Raw genomic sequence first — 16,129 nt, forward strand, 5'->3', positions numbered from 1 at the left:
TTGGTGCATAGGAAAACACTGAGAGCGCTGCAATATAGAGACATGTTTATAATAATATACATTCGAACCATACCTATTGTTATTATTAGTAGCCTATACTTTTTTATTATTTATTTTTATAATAGCCAAATAATAATAGTCATAATAAATAGCCTACATTATAAAAAAATATTTTTAAAATTAAATTAGGTGGCTTACCTCCTGTTTCCTCTCCATCTCTGTATATCTCTGCTTGTTGCATTGTTTGTAAAAAAAAATAATAATAAAATGTATTCGTCTATTTACGTCTACAAACTATCATTACATTTATAACATCACATCACATGCCTGCACGTTGAACGCAATTTTTCTTCAAAGAGGGGAAGGAGGCGGGATGTATGAGGACGAATGAATACAGCACTTGTATCGTTGCACTATGGCTATTAGCTGTGAGAAGACAGTGTCAGGCAATGTATTTGGACAAAACAGCGACCATAAATGTAAAGAAACGAAGTTGCTTGTCATATTTTCCTAACAAGCAACCACATTTTTTTAAATAAGCCCAAAAAACCGCGACCCGCAACTTGAGATTTTTTGCCGCGACTCACCAAAAAAAGAAGCCCAAATAAGTCACGTGTTATAAGCGGACTTGGTAGCTATGGATACTGTCGAATCAAACCAACGTGGGACTACAGTGATTGGATGTCGTGACTCGTGCTGGCAGCGCGCGTGCTCTCTGCATGCATACAGGTGCAGCTTTTTTTCACTGAGAGCAGCGCGGCCGTGTGAAAGAAAAATTGCCAAAAAGTAGCAAGTCTTCTCGAGTCATAAGGCTCAAGTCCAAGTGAAGTCACGAGTCATTGATGTTAAAGTCCAAGTCGAGTTGCAAGTCTTTGTACATTTTGTCGAGTCGAGTCCAAAGTCATCAAATTCATGACTCGAGTCTGACTCGAGTCCAAGTCACATGACTCGAGTCCACACCTCTGCTTTGAATACAAAAGTATCAAACCAGGGTAAGTACCTGGCGCTGTGGCTTAGTTTGTTAAAATGCCTGTCTAGTAAACAGGAGATCCTGGGTTCGAATCCCAGCAGTGCCTAAAATGTGTGGCTTCTACTAGTATTCATCCAAACTTTTCAGATGTAAAAGTCTCTACAGGACACACCTTCTGGACTTCTAGGTTGTGAATAAAGGCTCAAAGGGAAAACTTTCATGAGGTAATCAGCTGTTTTCAAGATGTGCTACCTCTTTAAGGCTTTATATACCAAAAAAATGCTTTGTATTACAGCTGGCGCTGTGGCTTAGTTGGTCAAAGCGCCTGTCTTGTAAACAGGAGATCCTGGGTTCAAATCCCAGCCGTGCCTATGCCATAGGATATGTGGGAGCACTTTTAAACTTTTCACATTTGAAAGTCTTTACATGCTGAACAGTGTGTATCAGCAAGGAAGAACTGGAAAGCTAAGAAGTGCTGGACAAGGCATAGTGCCTTGGAAAGTGTGTTCTTGTGCCTCTGTATCGCGATGGATAGCGCATTGGACTTCTAGGTTGTGGATGGAGGTATTCAAAGGCTGTGGGTTCGAGTCCCACCAGAGTCATCCATAAAAACTTTTGCTCGGATTTCTTTGTGTTGGACAAGCATATGCTTAAACCTTTGGGACATGAAGTATTTCAGAAGCCTACCTTTCCTCTTCGTCTTATTTCCCCTGTTGGACACACCCAGCTCAGATTTCAGAATACTCTACTAATTAGCTCACGTCAAGTCCCCATTTTTTAAAAAGGAATATAACAAGAATGGTTTGAAAAACACTGGTTTAGGCCAAAAACTGGTACTGCCAATTGATGGCCACCTACCTAGCAAGAAATGCTTTCCATTTCTGCTAGCTTAAACAGAGTTTAGATTTATTGTAAATGGAGGTTCACAACACATTTGAGACACGAGTATTGAGAGATTTTAACCAAAATGAAATGATTTGAGACATTCCCTTATTCCTCAATAGAAGCCTGCACACTTTTCAGCTTTAAACAGGAGTAAACAGGAGATCCTGGGTTCGAATCCCAGCAGTGCCTAAAATGTGTGGCTTCTACTAGTATTCATCCAAACTTTTCAGATATAAAAGTCTCTACAGGACACACCTTCTGGACTTCTAGGTTGTGAATAAAGGCTCAAAGGGAAAACTTTCATGAGGTAATCAGCTGTTTTCAAGATGTGCTACTTCTTAAAGGCATTATATACCAACAAAATGCTTTGTATTACAGCTGGCGCTGTGGCTTAGTTGGTCAAAGCGCCTGTCTTGTAAACAGGAGATCCTGGGTTCAAATCCCAGCAGTGCCTATGCCACAGGATATGTGGGAGCACTTTTAAACTTTTCACATTTGAAAGTCTTTACATGCTGAACAGTGTGTATCAGCAAGGAAGAACTGGAAAGCTAAGAAGTGCTGGACAAGGCTTAGTGCCTTGGAAAGTGTGTTCTTCTGGCTCTGTGGCGCAATGGATAGCGCATTGGGCTTCTAGGTTGTGGATGGAGGTATTCAAAGGCTGTGGGTTCGAGTCCCACCAGAGTCATCCATAAAAACTTTTGCTCAGATATCTTTGTGTTGGACAAGCATATGCTTAAACCTTTTCGGACATGAAGTATTTCAGAAGCCTACCTTTCCTCTTCGTCTTATTTCCCCTGTTGGACACACCCAGCTCAGATTTCAGAATACTCTACTAATTAGCTCACGTCAAGTCCCCATTTTTAAAAAAAGGAATATAACAAGAATGGTTTGAAAAACACTGGTTTAGGCCAAAAACTGCTACTGCCAATTGATGGCCACCTACCTAGCAAGAAATGCTTTCCATTTTTGCTAGCTTAAACAGAGTTTAGATTTATTGTAAATGGAGGTTCACAACACATTTGAGACACGAGTATTGAGAGATTTTAACCAAAATGAAATGATTTGAGACATTCCCTTATTCCTCAATAGAAGCCTGCACACTTTTCAGCTTTTGGAAATAATCCTCTAACTTCAAAGGAACCTAATCATGACTTAATCAGCTCTTTTCCTGACATGCTACCTCTTTTAGACTTTGAATACAAAAGTATCAAACCAAAGTAAGTACCTGGCGCTGTGGCTTAGTTGGTTAAAGCGCCTGTCTAGTAAACAGGAGATCCTAGGTTCGAATCCCAGCAGTGCCTAATATATGTGGCTTCTACTAGTATTCATCCAAACTTTTCAGATGTAAAAGTCTCTACAGGACACACCTTCTGGACTTCTAGGTTGTGAATAAAGGCTCAAAGGAAAAACTTTCATGAGGTAATCAGCTGTTTTCAAGATGTGCTACCTCTTTAAGGCTTTATATACCAAAAAAATGCTTTGTATTACAGCTGGCGCTGTGGCTTAGTTGGTCAAAGCGCCTGTCTTGTAAACAGGAGATCCTGGGTTCAAATCCCAGCAGTGCCTATGCCACAGGATATGTGGGAGCACTTTTAAACTTTTCACATTTGAAAGTCTTTACATGCTGAACAGTGTGTATCAGCAAGGATGAACTGGAAAGCTAAGAAGTGCTGGACAAGGCATAGTGCCTTGGAAAGCGTATTCTTGTGGCTCTGTGGCGCAATGGATAGCGCATTGGACTTCTAGGTTGTGAATGGAGGTATTCAAAGGCTGTGGGTTCGAGTCCCACCAGAGTCATCCATAAAACCTTTTGCTCAGATATCTTTGTGTTGGACAAGCATATGCTTAAATCTTTGGGACATGAAGTATTTCAGAAGCCTACCTTTCCTCTTCGTCTTATTTCCCCTGTTGGACACACCCAGCTCAGATTTCAGAATACTCTACTAATTAGCTCACGTCAAGTCCCCATTTTTAAAAAAGGAATATAACAAGAATGGTTTGAAAAACACTGGTTTAGGCCAAAAACTGCTACTACCAATTGATGGCCACCTACCTAGCAAGAAATGCTTTCCATTTTTGCTAGCTTAAACAGAGTTTAGATTTATTGTAAATGGAGGTTCACAACACATTTGAGACATGAGTATTGAGAGATTTTAACCAAAATTAAATGATTTGAGATATTCCCTTATTCCTCAATAGAAGCCTGCACACTTTTCAGCTTTAAACAGGAGTAAACAGGAGATCCTGGGTTCGAATCCCAGCAGTGCCTAAAATGTGTGGCTTCTACTAGTATTCATCCAAACTTTTCAGATGTAAAAGTCTCTACAGGACACACCTTCTGGACTTCTAGGTTGTGAATAAAGGCTCAAAGGGAAAACTTTCATGAGGTAATCAGCTGTTTTCAAGATGTGCTACTTCTTTAAGGCTTTATATACCAACAAAATGCTTTGTATTACAGCTGGTGCTGTGGCTTAGTTGGTCAAAGCGCCTGTCTTGTAAACAGGAGATCCTGGGTTCAAATCCCAGCAGTGCCTATGCCACAGGATATGTGGGAGCACTTTTAAACTTTTCACATTTGAAAGTCTTTACATGCTGAACAGTGTGTATCAGCAAGGAAGAACTGGAAAGCTAAGAAGTGCTGGACAAGGCTTAGTGCCTTGGAAAGTGTGTTCTTCTGGCTCTGTGGCGCAATGGATAGCGCATTGGGCTTCTAGGTTGTGGATGGAGGTATTCAAAGGCTGTGGGTTCGAGTCCCACCAGAGTCATCCATAAAAACTTTTGCTCAGATATCTTTGTGTTGGACAAGCATATGCTTAAACCTTTTCGGACATGAAGTATTTCAGAAGCCTACCTTTCCTCTTCGTCTTATTTCCCCTGTTGGACACACCCAGCTCAGATTTCAGAATACTCTACTAATTAGCTCACGTCAAGTCCCCTTTTTTAAAAAAAGGAATATAACAAGAATGGTTTGAAAAACACTGGTTTAGGCCAAAAACTGCTACTGCCAATTGATGGCCACCTACCTAGCAAGAAATGCTTTCCATTTTTGCTAGCTTAAACAGAGTTTAGATTTATTGTAAATGGAGGTTCACAACACATTTGAGACACGAGTATTGAGAGATTTTAACCAAAATGAAATGATTTGAGACATTCCCTTATTCCTCAATAGAAGCCTGCACACTTTTCAGCTTTTGGAAATAATCCTCTAACTTCAAAGGAACCTAATCATGACTTAATCAGCTCTTTTCCTGACATGCTACCTCTTTTAGACTTTGAATACAAAAGTATCAAACCAAAGTAAGTACCTGGCGCTGTGGCTTAGTTGGTTAAAGCGCCTGTCTAGTAAACAGGAGATCCTAGGTTCGAATCCCAGCAGTGCCTAATATATGTGGCTTCTACTAGTATTCATCCAAACTTTTCAGATGTAAAAGTCTCTACAGGACACACCTTCTGGACTTCTAGGTTGTGAATAAAGGCTCAAAGGAAAAACTTTCATGAGGTAATCAGCTGTTTTCAAGATGTGCTACCTCTTTAAGGCTTTATATACCAAAAAAATGCTTCGTATTACAGCTGGCGCTGTGGCTTAGTTGGTCAAAGCGCCTGTCTTGTAAACAGGAGATCCTGGGTTCAAATCCCAGCAGTGCCTATGCCACAGGATATGTGGGAGCACTTTTAAACTTTTCACATTTGAAAGTCTTTACATGCTGAACAGTGTGTATCAGCAAGGAACAACTGGAAAGCTAAGAAGTGCTGGACAAGACATAGTGCCTTGGAAAGCGTATTCTTGTGGCTCTGTGGCGCAATGGATAGCGCATTGGACTTCTAGGTTGTAAATGGAGGTATTCAAAGGCTGTGGGTTCGAGTCCCACCAGAGTCATCCATAAAACCTTTTGCTCAGATATCTTTGTGTTGGACAAGCATATGCTTAAACCTTTTCGGACATGAAGTATTTCAGAAGCCTACCTTTCCTCTTCGTCTTATTTCCCCTGTTGGACACACCCAGCTCAGATTTCAGAATACTCTACTAATTAGCTCACGTCAAGTCCCCATTTTTAAAAAAGGAATATAACAAGAATGGTTTGAAAAACACTGGTTTAGGCCAAAAACTGCTACTGCCAATTGATGGCCACCTACCTAGCAAGAAATGCTTTCCATTTCTGCTAGCTTAAACAGAGTTTAGATTTATTGTAAATGGAGGTTCACAACACATTTGAGACACGAGTATTGAGAGATTTTAACCAAAATGAAATTATTTGAGACATTCCCTTATTCCTCAATAGAAGCCTGCACACTTTTCAGCTTTTGGAAATAATCCTCTAACTTCAAAGGAACCTAATCATGACTTAATCAGCTCTTTTCCTGACATGCTACCTCTTTTAGACTTTGAATCAGAGGTGGGACAAAGTCATTGTTATGCAAGTCACAAGTAAGTCTCAAGTCTTTGCCCTCGAGTCCCGAGTCAAGTCGAGTCAAAGATGAGGCAAGTCTCGAGTCGAGTCAGAAGTCAAAGCCAACAAGTCTCAAGTCGAGTCCAAAGTCCTACCATTTTAGTTTCGAGTCACTTCAAGTCATCTTACCACAAAAATAAAAATTATATAAATTATGTATGTCTGTAAGATTTGTATTTATTTAAACCTATTTTTATACAATGACATTAAGCAAATACAGTAAAAAAACAGAAAATGTAAATTTTCACAGAAAATGCTTGTATTTCAACAGCATATTGCACTAGAACAATGCACAGCAGCTTCAGTCCTGTATTGTGTTGACCTCATATTGCAAAACTTCAACTTTCAAATAGATATAGGTCCTTTTAGCCTAAACTTAGGGCCATTATGGGAATATTGTTTAGCTTATTTTTGGTTTAATTTGGTTTACTTTAATAATTTAATTTATTCTGTTATTTTGTTTTGCTATACTTTTTATGCCTGCTTGCCATGGCAAAGCATATGACTTCAGTTTCTGGAGGGAAAGGGCTTTCTTATGACTTTTGAAGCAGTCAAAATATTCTTAATATTGCATACACTGAAACTGAAATATTATTGTATACCGTAGTGTATTATAGACAATGAATATTGACACAACAACATTGATATGAGTAAAGAGTTCAAATGCAACATGTGAGGCTATAGATTTCCTGACATCTGTTTCCTATTCTTCTCAGGTATGAAGAATACCTAGAGGGGTGGGGGGCCCAAAACAAGCCCAATATTATTATATTATTTATTATCATCAGTATAATTTATGATTAATAATGTATCAATAAATGTGCCTGCAACATATTAAATTGAAATCTCGTGGAGTTTAAAAAGATTGGATTTTACAAAATTCTTCAAGTTGCAATAAAGACTATGAACAGAAGAGGTTTGGAGATGGAAAAAGAGAAAAAGTGACGTGAAGGATTATGGTAACTCCAGTCGGAGTTATTGCACACATATAAGGAGCAGTGGTGAACATGCACACTATAAACCGTAAAAAGGATAAGCCCTGCATCTCAATGTGCAATCTGCCCTAAAGAGTGTTGAAAATTACTAATGTCACACTAATGCTACTATTTAGGATTATTATGCACTTTTTTTAGAGTCTATGATTGGGAGTTGGTGCATAGGAAAACACTGAGAGCGCTGCAATATAGAGACATGTTTATAATAATATACATTCGAACCATACCTATTGTTATTATTAGTAGCCTATACTTTTTTATTATTTATTTTTATAATAGCCAAATAATAATAGTCATAATAAATAGCCTACATTATAAAAAAATATTTTTAAAATTAAATTAGGTGGCTTACCTCCTGTTTCCTCTCCATCTCTGTATATCTCTGCTTGTTGCATTGTTTGTAAAAAAAAATAATAATAAAATGTATTCGTCTATTTACGTCTACAAACTATCATTACATTTATAACATCACATCACATGCCTGCACGTTGAACGCAATTTTTCTTCAAAGAGGGGAAGGAGGCGGGATGTATGAGGACGAATGAATACAGCACTTGTATCGTTGCACTATGGCTATTAGCTGTGAGAAGACAGTGTCAGGCAATGTATTTGGACAAAACAGCGACCATAAATGTAAAGAAACGAAGTTGCTTGTCATATTTTCCTAACAAGCAACCACATTTTTTTAAATAAGCCCAAAAAACCGCGACCCGCAACTTGAGATTTTTTGCCGCGACTCACCAAAAAAAGAAGCCCAAATAAGTCACGTGTTATAAGCGGACTTGGTAGCTATGGATACTGTCGAATCAAACCAACGTGGGACTACAGTGATTGGATGTCGTGACTCGTGCTGGCAGCGCGCGTGCTCTCTGCATGCATACAGGTGCAGCTTTTTTTCACTGAGAGCAGCGCGGCCGTGTGAAAGAAAAATTGCCAAAAAGTAGCAAGTCTTCTCGAGTCATAAGGCTCAAGTCCAAGTGAAGTCACGAGTCATTGATGTTAAAGTCCAAGTCGAGTTGCAAGTCTTTGTACATTTTGTCGAGTCGAGTCCAAAGTCATCAAATTCATGACTCGAGTCTGACTCGAGTCCAAGTCACATGACTCGAGTCCACACCTCTGCTTTGAATACAAAAGTATCAAACCAGGGTAAGTACCTGGCGCTGTGGCTTAGTTTGTTAAAATGCCTGTCTAGTAAACAGGAGATCCTGGGTTCGAATCCCAGCAGTGCCTAAAATGTGTGGCTTCTACTAGTATTCATCCAAACTTTTCAGATGTAAAAGTCTCTACAGGACACACCTTCTGGACTTCTAGGTTGTGAATAAAGGCTCAAAGGGAAAACTTTCATGAGGTAATCAGCTGTTTTCAAGATGTGCTACCTCTTTAAGGCTTTATATACCAAAAAAATGCTTTGTATTACAGCTGGCGCTGTGGCTTAGTTGGTCAAAGCGCCTGTCTTGTAAACAGGAGATCCTGGGTTCAAATCCCAGCCGTGCCTATGCCATAGGATATGTGGGAGCACTTTTAAACTTTTCACATTTGAAAGTCTTTACATGCTGAACAGTGTGTATCAGCAAGGAAGAACTGGAAAGCTAAGAAGTGCTGGACAAGGCATAGTGCCTTGGAAAGTGTGTTCTTGTGCCTCTGTATCGCGATGGATAGCGCATTGGACTTCTAGGTTGTGGATGGAGGTATTCAAAGGCTGTGGGTTCGAGTCCCACCAGAGTCATCCATAAAAACTTTTGCTCGGATTTCTTTGTGTTGGACAAGCATATGCTTAAACCTTTGGGACATGAAGTATTTCAGAAGCCTACCTTTCCTCTTCGTCTTATTTCCCCTGTTGGACACACCCAGCTCAGATTTCAGAATACTCTACTAATTAGCTCACGTCAAGTCCCCATTTTTTAAAAAGGAATATAACAAGAATGGTTTGAAAAACACTGGTTTAGGCCAAAAACTGGTACTGCCAATTGATGGCCACCTACCTAGCAAGAAATGCTTTCCATTTCTGCTAGCTTAAACAGAGTTTAGATTTATTGTAAATGGAGGTTCACAACACATTTGAGACACGAGTATTGAGAGATTTTAACCAAAATGAAATGATTTGAGACATTCCCTTATTCCTCAATAGAAGCCTGCACACTTTTCAGCTTTAAACAGGAGTAAACAGGAGATCCTGGGTTCGAATCCCAGCAGTGCCTAAAATGTGTGGCTTCTACTAGTATTCATCCAAACTTTTCAGATATAAAAGTCTCTACAGGACACACCTTCTGGACTTCTAGGTTGTGAATAAAGGCTCAAAGGGAAAACTTTCATGAGGTAATCAGCTGTTTTCAAGATGTGCTACTTCTTAAAGGCATTATATACCAACAAAATGCTTTGTATTACAGCTGGCGCTGTGGCTTAGTTGGTCAAAGCGCCTGTCTTGTAAACAGGAGATCCTGGGTTCAAATCCCAGCAGTGCCTATGCCACAGGATATGTGGGAGCACTTTTAAACTTTTCACATTTGAAAGTCTTTACATGCTGAACAGTGTGTATCAGCAAGGAAGAACTGGAAAGCTAAGAAGTGCTGGACAAGGCATAGTGCCTTGGAAAGTGTGTTCTTGTGGCTCTGTATCGCGATGGATAGCGCATTGGACTTCTAGGTTGTGGATGGAGGTATTCAAAGGCTGTGGGTTCGAGTCCCACCAGAGTCATCCATAAATACTTTTGCTCAGATTTCTTTGTGTTGGACAAGCATATGCTTAAACCTTTGGGACATGAAGTATTTCAGAAGCCTACCTTTCCTCTTCGTCTTATTTCCCCTGTTGGACACACCCAGCTCAGATTTCAGAATACTCTACTAATTAGCTCACTTCAAGTCCCCATTTTTTAAAAAGGAATATAACAAGAATGGTTTGAAAAACACTGGTTTAGGCCAAAAACTGCTACTGCCAATTGATGGCCACCTACCTAGCAAGAAATGACTTCCATTTCTGCTAGCTTAAACAGAGTTTAGATTTATTGCAAATGGGGGTTCACAACACATTTGAGACACGAGTATTGAGAGATTTTAACCAAAATGAAATGATTTGAGACATTCCCTTATTCCTCAATAGAAGCCTGCACACTTTTCAGCTTTTGGAAATAATCCTCTAACTTCAAAGGATCCTAATCATGACTTAATCCGCTCTTTTCCTGACATGCTACCTCTTTTAGACTTTGAATACAAAAGTATCAAACCAGGGTAAGTACCTGGCGCTGTGGCTTAGTTTGTTAAAATGCCTGTCTAGTAAACAGGAGATCCTGGGTTTGAATCCCAGCTGTGAGTAATATGTGTGGCTTCTACTATAGTCATCCAAAATTTTCAGATGTAAAAGTCTCTGCAGGACACACCTTCTGGACTTCTAGGTTGTGAATAAAGGCTCAAAGGGAAAACTTTCATGAGGTAATCAGCTATTTTCAAGATGTGCTACCTCTTTAAGGCTTTATATACCAACAAAATTCTTTGTATTACAGCTGGCGCTGTGGCTTAGTTGGTCAAAGCGCCTGTCTTGTAAACAGGAGATCCTGGGTTCAAATCCCAGCAGTGCCTATGCCACAAGATATGTGGGAGCACTTTTAAACTTTTCACATTTGAAAGTCTTTACATGCTGAACAGTGTGTATCAGCAAGGAAGAACTGGGAAGCTAAGAAGTGCTGGACAAGGCATAGTGCCTTGGAAAGTGCATTCTTGTGGCTCTGTGGCGCAATGGATAGCGCATTGGACTTCTAGGTTGTGAATGGAGGTATTCAAAGGCTGTGGGTTCGAGTCCCACCAGAGTCATCCATAAAACCTTTTGCTCAGATATCTTTGTGTTGGACAAGCATATGCTTAAATCTTTGGGACATGAAGTATTTCAGAAGCCTACCTTTCCTCTTCGTCTTATTTCCCCTGTTGGACACACGCAGCTCAGATTTCAGAATACTCTACTAATTAGCTCACGTCAAGTCCCCATTTTTAAAAAAAGAATATAACAAGAATGGTTTGAAAAACACTGGTTTAGGCCAAAAACTGCTACTGCCAATTGATGGCCACCTACCTAGCAAGAAATGACTTCCATTTCTGCTAGCTTAAACAGAGTTTAGATTTATTGCAAATGGGGGTTCACAACACATTTGAGACACGAGTATTGAGAGATTTTAACCAAAATGAAATGATTTGAGACATTCCCTTATTCCTCAATAGAAGCCTGCACACTTTGCAGCTTTTGGAAATAATCCTCTAACTTCAAAGGATCCTAATCATGACTTAATCAGCTCTTTTCCTGACATGCTACCTCTTTTAGGGCGTTTTCACACCTGAAAGTCCGCACCAAGGTCCGAACCAAAGTTTGTGTTTGGACATTTGGTTCTTTTTGGTTTGCTTTCACATTGCAGTTATGTCAGCGCACCAAAGAACTTTACATGACGCACTGGCGTCCTGTCGTCATCACCTATGTGGGCTGCATCTTAACATTGATTGGTTTGTTAGCGGACGTGCGTCTGACGTCAGTGTGTTGTCAATTCAGCGGCTAACTTTGACAAGAATGAATGAACAGACGCATATCGTTGGCAATACTGTTAATATTATGGCACTACTATCTGCAGCACCAACTATACTCGAGGCAAATCCACCAAATGAACGTCCTCGTTGTGCAAACATTTTATCGGCGCCGACAGGAAAGGAGGAGCTCCTAGAAGATAGGCTTTTTAGCCAAACAATGTGTTTTATTTTATACTTATGTTTAAATATTATAATGTTATTTTTAAATTTCATCTAGGCTATATTGATTATGAAACGTGCACAGATGTGCAATATATGTCAAAGACATCGAGTCAGAAATAATTTTGACCACTTCATTAAGATTTGTTTTGTAGAAAGCTTTGTATTTTGTATCTTAGTTTTAATAAATGTTTCATCATTTGCCTGAATTTAATAAATAAGCTTAAATAAATAATATAGCAGACATCCCGTGACGGAGTGATCATTTGCGTTGCACATGAACTGGAGAGGTCTCATAAATAAACCGAAACTCAGCATATACTTGTCTCACAGACATTAGAACGTTATATATATATATATATATATATATATATATATATATATATATATATATATATATATATATATATATATATATATATATATATATATATATATTCACAAGCAGAGCACGCCGTTCACGCGAGCTGACATGAACAAGCGGTTCAGTTTATAATGCTGCGCGCTCCATCACTGCATGTGCTGTGAGTTTAATCTGTGTTTTTTCACTAATCCTACACCAGAACTTCCTATAAATGGTCTGAAAGTCCGAACTATACAGAAAATGATTTCACACAAGAAACGAACCGAACCTTTGTTCAGTTTGGTCCGGACCGAGACTACCTCTTTTCGTCGGACCAAATTTCGTCTGTTTGGTCCGGACCATGGTCCGAGGGAGGTTTCACACCTGTAATTTTGGTTCGTACCAAACTGAAAAGTCCGAAAATCCGGACCAAACAAGGTAGGTGTGAAAGCACCCTTAGACTTTGAATACAAAAGTATCAAACCAGGGTAAGTACCTGGCGCTGTGGCTTAGTTTGTTAAAATGCCTGTCTAGTAAACAGGAGATCCTGTGTTCGAATCCCAGCAGTGAGTAATATGTGTGGCTTCTACTATAGTCATCCAAAATTTTCAGATGTAAAAGTCTCTGCAGGACACACCTTCTGGACTTCTAGGTTGTGAATAAAGGCTCAAAGGGAAAACTTTCATGAGGTAATCAGCTGTTTTCAAGATGTGCTACCTGTTTAAGGCTTTATATACCAACAAAATGCTTTGTATTACAGCTGGCGCTGTGGCTTAGTTGGTCAAAGCGCCTGTCTTGTAAACAGGAGATCCTGGGTTCAAATCCCAGCACTGCCTATGCCACAGGATATGTGGGAGCACTTTTAAACTTTTCACATTTGAAAGTCTTTACATGCTGAACAGTGTGTATCAGCAAGGAAGAACTGGAAAGCTAAGAAGTGCTGGACAAGGCATATTGCCTTGGAAAGTGTGTTCTTGTGGCTCTGTATCGCGATGGATAGCGCATTGGACTTCTAGGTTGTGGATGGAGGTATTCAAAGGCTGTGGGTTCGAGTCCCACCAGAGTCATCCATAAAATCTTTTGCTCGGATTTCTTTGTGTTGGACAAGCATATGCTTAAACCTTTGGGACATGAAGTATTTCAGAAGCCTACCTTTCCTCTTCGTCTTATTTCCCCTGTTGGACACACCCAGCTCAGATTTCAGAATACTCTACTAATTAGCTCACGTCAAGTCCCCATTTTTTAAAAAAGGAATATAACAAGAATGGTTTGAAAAACACTGGTTTAGGCCAAAAACTGCTACTGCCAATTGATGGCCACCTACCTAGCAAGAAATTACTTCCATTTCTGCTAGCTTAAACAGAGTTTAGATTTATTGCAAATGGGGGTTCACAACACATTTGAGACACGAGTATTGAGAGATTTTAACCAAATTGAAATGATTTGAGACATTCCCTTATTCCTCAATAGAAGCCTGCACACTTTTCAGCTTTTGGAAATAATCCTCTAACTTCAAAGGATCCTAATCATGACTTAATCAGCTCTTTTCCTGACATGCTACCTCTTTTAGACTTTGAATACAAAAGTATCAAACCAGGGTAAGTACCTGGCGCTGTGGCTTAGTTTGTTAAAATGCCTGTCTAGTAAACAGGAGATCCTGGGTTCGAATCCCAGCAGTGAGTAATATGTGTGGCTTCTACTATAGTCATCCAAAATTTTCAGATGTAAAAGTCTCTGCAGGACACACCTTCTGGACTTCTAGGTTGTGAATAAAGGCTCAAAGGGAAAACTTTCATGAGGTAATCAGCTGTTTTCAAGATGTGCTACCTCTTTAAGGCTTTATATACCAACAAAATGCTTTGTATTACAGCTGGCGCTGTGGCTTAGTTGGTCAAAGCGCCTGTCTTGTAAACAGGAGATCCTGGGTTCAAATCCCAGCAGTGCCTATGCCACAGGATATGTGGGAGCACTTTTAAACTTTTCACATTTGAAAGTCTTTACATGCTGAACAGTGTGTATCAGCAAGGAAGAACTGGAAAGCTAAGAAGTGCTGGACAAGGCATATTGCCTTGGAAAGTGTGTTCTTGTGGCTCTGTATCGCGATGGATAGCGCATTGGACTTCTAGGTTGTGGATGGAGGTATTCAAAGGCTGTGGGTTCGAGTCCCACCAGAGTCATCCATAAAAACTTTTGCTCGGATTTCTTTGTGTTGGACAAGCATATGCTTAAACCTTTGGGACATGAAGTATTTCAGAAGCCTACCTTTCCTCTTCGTCTTATTTCCCCTGTTGGACACACCCAGCTCAGATTTCAGAATACTCTACTAATTAGCTCACGTCAAGTCCCCATTTTTTAAAAAAGGAATATAACAAGAATGGTTTGAAAAACACTGGTTTAGGCCAAAAACTGCTACTGCCAATTGATGGCCACCTACCTAGCAAGAAATTACTTCCATTTCTGCTAGCTTAAACAGAGTTTAGATTTATTGCAAATGGGGGTTCACAACACATTTGAGACACGAGTATTGAGAGATTTTAACCAAATTGAAATGATTTGAGACATTCCCTTATTCCTCAATAGAAGCCTGCACACTTTTCAGCTTTTGGAAATAATCCTCTAACTTCAAAGGATCCTAATCATGACTTAATCAGCTCTTTTCCTGACATGCTACCTCTTTTAGACTTTGAATACAAAAGTATCAAACCAGGGTAAGTACCTGGCGCTGTGGCTTAGTTTGTTAAAATGCCTGTCTAGTAAACAGGAGATCCTGGGTTCGAATCCCAGCAGTGAGTAATATGTGTGGCTTCTACTATAGTCATCCAAAATTTTCAGATGTAAAAGTCTCTGCAGGACACACCTTCTGGACTTCTAGGTTGTGAATAAAGGCTCAAAGGGAAAACTTTCATGAGGTAATCAGCTGTTTTCAAGATGTGCTACCTCTTTAAGGCTTTATATACCAACAAAATGCTTTGTATTACAGCTGGCGCTGTGGCTTAGTTGGTCAAAGCGCCTGTCTTGTAAACAGGAGATCCTGGGTTCAAATCCCAGCAGTGCCTATGCCACAGGATATGTGGGAGCACTTTTAAACTTTTCACATTTGAAAGTCTTTACATGCTGAACAGTGTGTATCAGCAAGGAAGAACTGGAAAGCTAAGAAGTGCTGGACAAGGCATATTGCCTTGGAAAGTGTGTTCTTGTGGCTCTGTATCGCGATGGATAGCGCATTGGACTTCTAGGTTGTGGATGGAGGTATTCAAAGGCTGTGGGTTCGAGTCCCACCAGAGTCATCCATAAAAACTTTTGCTCGGATTTCTTTGTGTTGGACAAGCATATGCTTAAACCTTTGGGACATGAAGTATTTCAGAAGCCTACCTTTCCTCTTCGTCTTATTTCCCCTGTTGGACACACCCAGCTCAGATTTCAGAATACTCTACTAATTAGCTCACGTCAAGTCCCCATTTTTTAAAAAGGAATATAACAAGAATGGTTTGAAAAACACTGGTTTAGGCCAAAAACTGCTACTGCCAATTGATGGCCACCTACCTAGCAAGAAATGACTTCCATTTCTGCTAGCTTAAACAGAGTTTAGATTTATTGCAAATGGAGGTTCACAACACATTTGAGACACGAGTATTGAGAGATTTTAACCAAAATGAAATGATTTGAGACATTCCCTTATTCCTCAATAGAAGCCTGCACACTTTTCAGCTTTTGGAAATAATCCTCTAACTTCAAAGGAACCTAATCATGACTTAATCAGCTCTTTT

At 39.7% G+C, this 16,129-nt stretch overlaps 24 non-coding genes across 24 annotated transcripts; all 24 read left to right on the forward strand.

Annotated features, from left to right (window-relative positions):
- Positions 1–1,002: 1,002 nt before the first annotated feature.
- On the forward strand, positions 1,003–1,076 carry trnat-agu (transfer RNA threonine (anticodon AGU)). Its single transcript has one exon. It is a non-coding gene; the product is annotated as a tRNA-Thr (tRNA).
- Positions 1,077–1,267: 191 nt separating this feature from the next.
- Positions 1,268–1,341, forward strand: trnat-ugu (transfer RNA threonine (anticodon UGU)). The gene has a single exon. It is a non-coding gene; the product is annotated as a tRNA-Thr (tRNA).
- Positions 1,342–2,235: 894 nt separating this feature from the next.
- trnat-ugu (transfer RNA threonine (anticodon UGU)) lies at positions 2,236–2,309 on the forward strand. Its single transcript has one exon. It is a non-coding gene; the product is annotated as a tRNA-Thr (tRNA).
- A 142-nt stretch (positions 2,310–2,451) lies between these two features.
- trnar-ucu (transfer RNA arginine (anticodon UCU)) lies at positions 2,452–2,540 on the forward strand. The gene is given in 2 exon segments: positions 2,452–2,488; positions 2,505–2,540. It is a non-coding gene; the product is annotated as a tRNA-Arg (tRNA).
- Positions 2,541–3,082: 542 nt separating this feature from the next.
- Positions 3,083–3,156, forward strand: trnat-agu (transfer RNA threonine (anticodon AGU)). The gene has a single exon. It is a non-coding gene; the product is annotated as a tRNA-Thr (tRNA).
- A 191-nt stretch (positions 3,157–3,347) lies between these two features.
- Positions 3,348–3,421, forward strand: trnat-ugu (transfer RNA threonine (anticodon UGU)). The gene has a single exon. It is a non-coding gene; the product is annotated as a tRNA-Thr (tRNA).
- A 142-nt stretch (positions 3,422–3,563) lies between these two features.
- Positions 3,564–3,652, forward strand: trnar-ucu (transfer RNA arginine (anticodon UCU)). The gene is given in 2 exon segments: positions 3,564–3,600; positions 3,617–3,652. It is a non-coding gene; the product is annotated as a tRNA-Arg (tRNA).
- Positions 3,653–4,315: 663 nt separating this feature from the next.
- Positions 4,316–4,389, forward strand: trnat-ugu (transfer RNA threonine (anticodon UGU)). The gene has a single exon. It is a non-coding gene; the product is annotated as a tRNA-Thr (tRNA).
- A 142-nt stretch (positions 4,390–4,531) lies between these two features.
- trnar-ucu (transfer RNA arginine (anticodon UCU)) lies at positions 4,532–4,620 on the forward strand. Its single transcript is given in 2 exon segments — positions 4,532–4,568; positions 4,585–4,620. It is a non-coding gene; the product is annotated as a tRNA-Arg (tRNA).
- Positions 4,621–5,162: 542 nt separating this feature from the next.
- On the forward strand, positions 5,163–5,236 carry trnat-agu (transfer RNA threonine (anticodon AGU)). The gene has a single exon. It is a non-coding gene; the product is annotated as a tRNA-Thr (tRNA).
- Positions 5,237–5,427: 191 nt separating this feature from the next.
- Positions 5,428–5,501, forward strand: trnat-ugu (transfer RNA threonine (anticodon UGU)). Its single transcript has one exon. It is a non-coding gene; the product is annotated as a tRNA-Thr (tRNA).
- Positions 5,502–5,643: 142 nt separating this feature from the next.
- trnar-ucu (transfer RNA arginine (anticodon UCU)) lies at positions 5,644–5,732 on the forward strand. Its single transcript is given in 2 exon segments — positions 5,644–5,680; positions 5,697–5,732. It is a non-coding gene; the product is annotated as a tRNA-Arg (tRNA).
- A 2,722-nt stretch (positions 5,733–8,454) lies between these two features.
- trnat-agu (transfer RNA threonine (anticodon AGU)) lies at positions 8,455–8,528 on the forward strand. The gene has a single exon. It is a non-coding gene; the product is annotated as a tRNA-Thr (tRNA).
- A 191-nt stretch (positions 8,529–8,719) lies between these two features.
- trnat-ugu (transfer RNA threonine (anticodon UGU)) lies at positions 8,720–8,793 on the forward strand. The gene has a single exon. It is a non-coding gene; the product is annotated as a tRNA-Thr (tRNA).
- Positions 8,794–9,687: 894 nt separating this feature from the next.
- Positions 9,688–9,761, forward strand: trnat-ugu (transfer RNA threonine (anticodon UGU)). Its single transcript has one exon. It is a non-coding gene; the product is annotated as a tRNA-Thr (tRNA).
- Positions 9,762–9,903: 142 nt separating this feature from the next.
- Positions 9,904–9,992, forward strand: trnar-ucu (transfer RNA arginine (anticodon UCU)). The gene is given in 2 exon segments: positions 9,904–9,940; positions 9,957–9,992. It is a non-coding gene; the product is annotated as a tRNA-Arg (tRNA).
- An 804-nt stretch (positions 9,993–10,796) lies between these two features.
- trnat-ugu (transfer RNA threonine (anticodon UGU)) lies at positions 10,797–10,870 on the forward strand. Its single transcript has one exon. It is a non-coding gene; the product is annotated as a tRNA-Thr (tRNA).
- Positions 10,871–11,012: 142 nt separating this feature from the next.
- On the forward strand, positions 11,013–11,101 carry trnar-ucu (transfer RNA arginine (anticodon UCU)). Its single transcript is given in 2 exon segments — positions 11,013–11,049; positions 11,066–11,101. It is a non-coding gene; the product is annotated as a tRNA-Arg (tRNA).
- A 2,023-nt stretch (positions 11,102–13,124) lies between these two features.
- On the forward strand, positions 13,125–13,198 carry trnat-ugu (transfer RNA threonine (anticodon UGU)). The gene has a single exon. It is a non-coding gene; the product is annotated as a tRNA-Thr (tRNA).
- A 142-nt stretch (positions 13,199–13,340) lies between these two features.
- trnar-ucu (transfer RNA arginine (anticodon UCU)) lies at positions 13,341–13,429 on the forward strand. The gene is given in 2 exon segments: positions 13,341–13,377; positions 13,394–13,429. It is a non-coding gene; the product is annotated as a tRNA-Arg (tRNA).
- An 805-nt stretch (positions 13,430–14,234) lies between these two features.
- On the forward strand, positions 14,235–14,308 carry trnat-ugu (transfer RNA threonine (anticodon UGU)). The gene has a single exon. It is a non-coding gene; the product is annotated as a tRNA-Thr (tRNA).
- A 142-nt stretch (positions 14,309–14,450) lies between these two features.
- Positions 14,451–14,539, forward strand: trnar-ucu (transfer RNA arginine (anticodon UCU)). Its single transcript is given in 2 exon segments — positions 14,451–14,487; positions 14,504–14,539. It is a non-coding gene; the product is annotated as a tRNA-Arg (tRNA).
- An 805-nt stretch (positions 14,540–15,344) lies between these two features.
- trnat-ugu (transfer RNA threonine (anticodon UGU)) lies at positions 15,345–15,418 on the forward strand. The gene has a single exon. It is a non-coding gene; the product is annotated as a tRNA-Thr (tRNA).
- A 142-nt stretch (positions 15,419–15,560) lies between these two features.
- trnar-ucu (transfer RNA arginine (anticodon UCU)) lies at positions 15,561–15,649 on the forward strand. The gene is given in 2 exon segments: positions 15,561–15,597; positions 15,614–15,649. It is a non-coding gene; the product is annotated as a tRNA-Arg (tRNA).
- Positions 15,650–16,129: the final 480 nt, after the last annotated feature.

This window comes from Pseudorasbora parva, chromosome 8, assembly GCF_024679245.1.
Source record: "Pseudorasbora parva isolate DD20220531a chromosome 8, ASM2467924v1, whole genome shotgun sequence".
Classification (NCBI taxonomy): Eukaryota; Metazoa; Chordata; class Actinopteri; order Cypriniformes; family Gobionidae; genus Pseudorasbora; species Pseudorasbora parva.